This window comes from Falco cherrug, chromosome 1, assembly GCF_023634085.1.
Source record: "Falco cherrug isolate bFalChe1 chromosome 1, bFalChe1.pri, whole genome shotgun sequence".
NCBI classification, from domain to species: Eukaryota; Metazoa; Chordata; class Aves; order Falconiformes; family Falconidae; genus Falco; species Falco cherrug.
The window spans coordinates 12,117,707-12,125,837 of record NC_073697.1 but is presented as its reverse complement, the minus strand read 5'-3'; the positions used below and the strand labels follow the sequence as shown (position 1 = coordinate 12,125,837).

General features: G+C 42.2%; 1 long non-coding RNA gene across 1 annotated transcript; it reads left to right on the top strand.

The window, feature by feature from the left end:
* The first annotated feature begins 2,742 nt into the window (after positions 1–2,742).
* Positions 2,743–7,281, top strand: LOC129734863 (uncharacterized). The gene is made up of 3 exons (XR_008730423.1): positions 2,743–2,982; positions 5,608–5,834; positions 7,125–7,281. It is a non-coding gene; the product is annotated as an uncharacterized LOC129734863 (long non-coding RNA).
* Positions 7,282–8,131: the final 850 nt, after the last annotated feature.

Sequence of the window (8,131 nt, the reverse complement as noted above, 5' to 3'; positions counted from 1 at the left end):
TCTCCTGTATTTTATTTGGAAATTTTATTTGGAAAATTTTTGCAAGACACGTGGAATTGCCATTGCCAGCAGTTTACAAAATCATCCTTCTTTAAGGGAAAACCCTCTGCTGTAAGGTGAAGTAGTAACGTGGAGGACTTAAGAATTGTTCCTGTCTCTTGCTTGCCGATTGATGTAGCAGTTCTGCTTTTCCCAAGATGAGCTTTGCTTTGATGAGCCTTGATGCTGCTGTATCGCATATATATCACGTGCTTAGTCTTGGGCTCACCCTTACAATGTCTTCTACTTTGGTCTGTGAAAGAGTCCTTCTGCACACAGTTGGCATTTTGCTTCCACCTCTCTCTGAGCCCTGCCTGAGTCCTAACTGGGTGGCTGGACAGCTGCTCACCTCGGTGAGATAAATTGAGTCACTTAGCTCCCTTCTGTCTCTTCTCCCTTTTGATCTTGAAGCAGGTTTAGTTCTGATGCCTGATTTTCCTTTGTGCCTAGCTCTCTCAGTCTATTAAAACTTCTTAATATGGTTGCAATCTTGTATCTTGTCTTTGCTGGCCCTTTGCTCAATACAGCTGCTTACAAGCTTAACTTCACTCTAATGTGTTTTCCAGCTCTGTCACTCAGCTGCCCTGCCTCCTGTACTAGCAATTTCATGGAGTCAGCAAAATCACCCAAATTCACAACTTTTAATCAGTCATTCATGTCTAAATTCAATCTGTGTCTACAGAAACAGTAGCAAGTCACTATTCTTGCTGCTTCTATTTTGAGAAAGGAAAAAAATGTGGAAAAGGAGATGCTGCTTGTGTGCAGAACTAGAAGCTAAGGTCCTATCTCGCTCTTGCATGATGTAAGTTCCTAATAAAGTAAATGGGATTTATATCCTGCAGTAAAAAAAAAGATATTGGGAGCTTTTCCTTGTCCTTCTGATTACTGTAGCCCTAAAGAGGTCATTAAGGCCTCTGTTTCATTTCTAACCCAGCACCTTTGACGTCCTCAGAGGTGCTGAGGACTTCTACCACCTGCTGATCTTACTAGAAACTAGGAGTGTCTGGCAGGTCCTGATGTGCAGGTGTGAATATGGGTGTTAGCTGTCTTTCTCCCCAGAATAACTCTCCTTTAGCTTATTTGTCTGCAAAACTGAGATAGCAGTAATTGCCTGCTGGCCAGGGGTGTTGTGAGGGTTAATGGCCATGCTACAAAGTGCTTTGATGGTCGTGAGCACTGTAAGACCTTGGTAGGTCTTCAAATGATGCTGAGCTCATGGCCCTGTTGAAAACCGCCTTGCCTTGGACTGAGCTCTGGCTGTGCCTCCAGCCACTGGAGGAGCCCAGTGCAGGTGCAAGAAGAGGGGTTGTGTGCATCCTTTTTGTGGCGCCTTCAGCATCTGTTGAGTTCATAGTGGTGGGACACAACCCTGCGGACACAGAGATCCTCTCTGCTTCCTTGTCAGGAAAAATGCTGTCGTGCTAGTGTATCCGTAAAGATACATGCACAAGGCATTTTTTTCCTGGCATAACTCTCGCCCCATGAGGGTTAATGTGGGGAACAGATGAGGACTCCTTCTCTTCCCAGGCATCTGCAAATGGCCGCTGTGCATATGGAATTTGACTGTATAGCATACGCGTTGTGTTAGATGTGTTTTCCATGCAGCAGGCTTGCAGAGCACAGAACAATGTGTCCCCTGTTTTTGTTTAGGAAACCCGAGCCAGAGACGTGAGAGTCCTTGCACAGGCTGTATCTGTGTCCGCCACGGATCAAACCTTCCACCCTTACCAAATCACTGTCCTATCAGAAGTTTGTGGTGTGTATACAGTCATCTCTTTTGTCCCTCTGTGGCTGGACTGTCAGTTCAGGGTCAAAAAATGTGTACTTAAGCAGTGGCAAAATAACCCCTTTCCACATGTCATAGCGACACAGGACGGCTAGCAGGCGTCTTTTGATGGCTGAGGGAAGAGGCATTTGTGAGCTCTTTTGAAGACCAAAAGTTTGGGCTAACGCAGGGCAGGTTTTAAAAAAGAATTAGGCACTTGAAAGCCATTGCAATTCAATACCGTGAGTGCAGTCACCTTGCAGAGTTTTATTTGCAACCACCAGAACTCCAGAACAGCTGAATATCAGTCAGATTGAAAGTAACCTGACCTAAAAGTGAACATGCGGAATATGTGAGAGACAAGCGTGTACGTAATGGAAGCCAGCACCAGAGAAGCAAGGATGTGATTATGTTTAAAGTGGAAGCTAAACACCCAGTATTAGAGCTAAATGTAAGAGCAGAGAAAGGCAAGCAAGAAATGGAATAAACAATCTTTAAGGATGCTGTGGACAGTATATACATGAATATATTGGTCACAGGAGTCACTGGTTCTTATTCATAGCTATCAGTACTGGAGAAAAAGCCTACCCGCAGGACTGGCTTTTGCTGCTGGGATTTTCCCTTCTGAATGTTTGTTTTATGGTCTAGAAGCAGCCTTAGCTGCAGAACAGGCAAGTCCTTCTCCATGACATGGTGTTGGGCCATTCTGGGAATTGCTAATGGCCAAGCTGCAGTTTGAACAGAGATTTATGATCAACTTCCCAGTCAATTAAAATTCTAGATATTGCTAAGGCAGAATTCAATTAAGGTTAATTGGAGCTTCTGAAAACTGCTTTTCCAAAGGGAAACAACGGTGGGATTGAAGATCCTAGAGGGTTTCTATCACTTTTAAATAACTTTCAGTTCTGGTCTTGTCTGACGCCGCTCTAATCTTCCCTCAAGCTTCATGCTCTCTCTATTATCAAGCAATTCAAATGTTGATTTTTTTTTTCTGTCATAATTTATCATTTTGACTTATTTGTTCTTTTTACGTCTTCTAAAGGCAAGAAAAAAACCCCAACACCCAAACCCTGCAGAAGCCTGGAAATGTTTTTGTATCAGTCCCAGTGGCCTGACATGAAAGATATATAGCCACTTCTAAGAACTTGACAACACTTCAGTAACAATTATCCAGACAGGTACAATAACAACTCCCTTTTCTTTTGCTGTTGAGAGGGATGATAAGGCTTTAATGAGTTGTCAATAAAGATTAAAAAAAAATAAAATAAACAAAGAGTAGAGAAAACAGGTGCAACCAAAATGCCATTAAAATGCAACTCAGGTTTCCCACTCTACCCTAAATTTTATTTTCTTGGCATCAAGGACTATTGTGACAGTTCTTTGCACACTTGATTGAACTGGGAAAACACATGGGACTGTATCTTAGTCACAGAATGCAGAACGTGTAGCTCTCAGCTCACACAGCAATCTCGCGGAGGGATGAATAATCCTTTCAGCAGTTCATTTTGTCAGAATTTGCAACCCGTTGTTTACTGTGTGGGGACTAATAACAAAATGCCAACGAGGAATTAAAAAAGCGAGAGAAGGAGCGATACAGAGAGACAGAACAGCGACAGCTTGAGGGTCCTGCTCCTTCTCGCCCCTGTAGCGTGTGGTTGTCACTTGCTGACTGGAAGGTTTTTGTTTTTTTTGGTTGAGTTTTACTTTCTGTGGTTTCGGGAGTAGATTAACATTTCTCTCTGCACATGCCCTGTGTTTTGCTGTTTAAAGGAAACCAGAGCAACCCTCGGCACAAGTGTTTTTAGCGTTTCCTTCTCTTCATGGGAGATAAAGGGAAGCAAAGCCATGGGCAATTATTGTGTAGAAGTTAAAGGGAAAAGTTTCTTTGATAAGAGATGATTGTGTAATTATTCAGTCGCCAAAGGAGAAGAACATGTAGGTGGATGCACTCTCTGATGTGTGATTACTAATGAATTCTCTGTATTCCTTGTGGAAAAGAGCCACAACTGTAAAATTAAATAGTCAATGCCTCTTTGATGAAAGGGTTTGCAGCCACTGATGTCCTTTATGAAAATACAGCGAGCTTTGAAGAAACAGCAAGAATAGCAAACCTCAGCTTCAAGTAAAGATATCGGAGTGGAGAAACTCCACAGAAGTCTTTTCTCTAGGAAATTTGTTTACAGCATTTTCTAGTAACAGAATCCTTTTTTCCTGGGGAAATGGCAGGTAGGCTGGTACCAGGGAGCACGCAGCTGCTGGAGGTATGGCCAGCACCATGCAGCAGATGAGCAGAAGATGCTAGATTCAGTGTCACGTTTGGGTGTGTGAGTTAGCAAGGACTGACAGATAGAGAGGCTTTAAAAGCATCCTTGCTTAGAAAGGTGAAAAGTGCCATATGACTACTTAGTGAAGCATGCATCCTACTTGACAGTCCAGGGAGCGCTTGCATGCATCTGTCTCCCCTTCCCCTTCTTTCCTCCCCTTCTTTCCTCCCTCCACGTAAACTCATGCATTTATCTTTTGAAAGAAAGCTTCATGAAGCTTCCTTTTTTTTTGGTCTTGCAATTCATGCTGTATTCCTAGGATAAGAATGTGCTTGTTAAAGCATAGCACCCACCAGGAAAAGAAACATTTGTCTTTGGGATAAAATGTAACAAAATCAACTTTGACCTGGGATTTTGGATGTGGAGCCAGGCGGGATGATGACACGTGACAACTAGATGCTGGCTGCTGCAGCTAAGGGGAAGGAATACTGTAAACACCGAGTTATTCCTTGGAAAACAGAAAGAGGAAGACAGCATTAGGGCAGCGGGTACCAATCCCCGGACTGCCCAGTGGCAGAGGATGTTTCGAGCCATAGCCAGAATGAGGGTGGACAGGAATCTGTGCGTGTCCTCCCGCGCTGGTGTGGTCAGGTGGACTTTCTCAGCCAGCGTCACTGATGATATTAGCGCTGGCAGTTATGTAAATGGTTGTTTGTAACATCCCTCGCACGTTCCTCAGCTGGAACCAGTGCGGAGGACTCTGAGATTCCCTGGAGGAGGAAAGTGGTGAGTAGCTCAATATTTTTATTTGCTAAAAAATAGCTGAGAAGACCTCTTAATACAGCACTCCAGCCATAAAATCAGAAATTATTCTCCCTGCTCTTATCTTCTTAGGAAACAAATTTCGCTGCAAAGTGTTTCCTAGGCCATTTTAAAGCAGTATTGTTAAATACATTAAAGACCACTTATTTTGAATTCAGATACAGCCGAGAGACATGCTATGACTCTGTAACTAAATGGAAGACCTAGTGAAAAAAACCAAACACATTTTTTGCTCAGACTGAATACAGCTATTGCTGCCTAGGTAGATTATTCTGAAGAAAGGATCCATGAACTGAAAATACTCCATTGCTGTCCACTGGGACATTGTGAAGAAGATTTAAAAGGATCTAGATGATCCCAGCATCCCTGGAAAAATAATGACAGCAAGGTTATCTGGCTCAAGGCTATCTATAGCAATCTCCTCAAACATTAAAAAAAGTGCAAAAGACTATACAACAACCTTTGTAGCTGATATTGTGAAATGAGAGGGAAAGAAATCTTGAAATAATACTTGAATAAACAAATGGAATAGATATATGACTAAGTGGATGTATTTCCCTGTAGAGACAATATAGGGAGTACGCAGAGCTGAAGGAAAATATTATACTGCAGACTTTGAAGAGGAGAGAGCACAGGCTGGAGCCTGAGATTAGCTACGGCAAGAACTGGGATCAGGAATCTTAAACTTTTCCTCTTTCTCTGCCTTTTGTCTTTCAGACTGGAAATGCTTTTTCATGGCGACTTGTACTAGAGAGGCTCAGCAATGCTTCTGCCATTACAGCACATTTGTCTTGGATCACTCAGGATATATTCGTGTGTAGCTCAAATTCCTGCTAGGTACCGAAAATGCAGAGAGATTATTTTATTATCCCTTTACTGCATGGTATATTAAAGGTTTCAAGAAAATCCAGCCAATTGATCACAGAGCATGCTGTCCTTGAAAGGTATGCTAGTATTTCCAGTACATCTATCAACGAGGCAACTCAAGGCAATTCCACATTGCATCAGTTTTCACATCTGCAGGTTCATAACCAATGTTTGTATCCATGCTTATTTATGTTCATCTTGGCTCCTGTGCTGAGAATTTAGGATATGTGTGTGTGCATGCATGCGTGGTTGTGTATATGTGTTTACATTCAGAAATGACTGAATCATTATAGGTAGCTGAAGTAACACACTCTGTGTTTGTTGTGCTGACCTGGTCCCTCCAAAAAATAGGGCAACTCTTTCTTGAAAACTGAGAAAGTAGTATCAGCGTTAACAATGTGGTTCAGTTTATAGAGTATGTGGCGGTATCATAAAGGTTCCATATTCTTCCTCATCCTAAGCCTTTATTTTTGTTTCCTTGCTTTGATTTTGTTTCTTTGAAGAGGACGTAATATATTTTTCCTATAGCTGCCTATGGCTATCAGTAAGGGAGGCACCCAGAAGAACCTGGGCAAACGTGTGAGTAAGTTTGAAATTTAAACAAATTAACTTTTATTTGTGCAGCTTAACTGCAGGCTTCCTTTTCTAATAATTAGGCTTGAAAAATATGGGTATTTGGGGCTTTATTGGTAGTTATCTCTATAATACTACAAGATACCCTAACAAGAGCTGCTGCACCTTTTGTCTGATAGGCCTTAAGGATTCATCTGGTTATTGAACACAAATTGCCCTGGAAGTATTTTAATTGGGAGACAAAACATATTCCAGTGATAAACACAAAGTTAAATTTCCATGAAAATTTGTTCAAACACAACTTGTCTTGCAGAACTCTTTGTGAGGGCTGAGTTGTCAGAGAGGTGTAAATACGTAAAAAAGAGATTCTCTTAATTCACCAGCACAAGCAGTGGTAATATAGGTCACCGATAACTTCTGGACTGAGAAAACGACCATAAAAAGTTGTAATGCAAATGGAAATGTGGGTTCTTTGCTGTGATATGTCAAGGTGCCTGCTGTCCAAGAGTAACAGAAGGTCTTAAAAATGCTTTGAGATGCTTAGGAGATGCCATGGATGTGCACCTTACAGAAACATCTTAATTACATGCTAATGAACACCACAGTAGCAGACAGACAAGGGAAGGACAAAGTATTGTACTCATACCTGTCTTAGAAACAGATACAAGCTCTGGGAGCTGATGTTCACATACCTTCCTTCCAATAATGATCTTTGTTTTCAGAGCGAAATAGTTTAAAGTTATCTGTTTCTTTCTTGTTGATGTTAATGTATTTATGTGCTTATACCATTCTAGGCTACGTCCTTTTCTTCCTTGTATCTATGAATCTCCAAATGGATGGGATTTTATCTGAGAAAATAATTCAATGCTACCTGGACATTTCAAGATGATACCAATGAAGCAGCGATGGTGGGTTCCCTCCTGGGTTTGGTTAGGTCATTCATTTCAAATCTTGAAAATGGAAAGAAAACAGTTGTAAGTGCAACATAATTTCATGTTCTGTACACCTTCTTCTTCTTTTTTTGAGCATTTGCTTGCTCATTCAGGGCCCTTAGGTTCAGCTGTGCTCCCCATCATCTTGCCGGCATCGCAGATCTTTCCTAGCTAATTTAAGCTAGCTAAATTAAATTTAAGTAGCTAAAATAAGTTTTCAGTAAGCACTCTACAGCTGTTTGCATTTTGAGCTTTTATGCAGCTTACTGGAGAAACTTCTTGTTACCAATTTTTTTTTTTCTTGGAAACATGTATTTAGAATACAGGTACTTCAATACTTCCTGCTATACCATTTTTTTCAGTATAGCTATCCTGAAATTACACTTAGTGCAGCTGAGGTTAAATAAAGGATGGAGAAGAGTGATTATCCAGAAAAATAGAAAACAGGAGGCTGTTGCAGAGTTGTGGGGACAGCCAAGCAAGAATGAAGGGGATGTAGTTGCCTAGAGCTGGGTTTAGTGCAGAGGCCTTCCTTCCCTGGGCAGGGATGAGCCATCAAGCTAGCACAGGCTGAGCAGCATCCCTTGGTGCAGCCTGCTTCTCACCCCACCCTGCCTTTGGGCAGCACTCCTGGGACACGGTCCTGATCTGTGTTCCTTCATAGCTCAGTCCATCTTCACAGCCACTTTTTTTCTGCATCATTTGCTAGATGCTTAACCAGAGCTGGTCCCTTGCTTCTTGGCACTACAGGGGTGGGTGCCCCATCCCGCTTAGGAGGTGCTGCTCCGTGCCAGCGTGGCCCAGCACTGCTGGGTGCTCAGGTGGGCAGCCAGTGAGTTTAGCAAGAGGCATAGCTCTCTGCTGCTCAT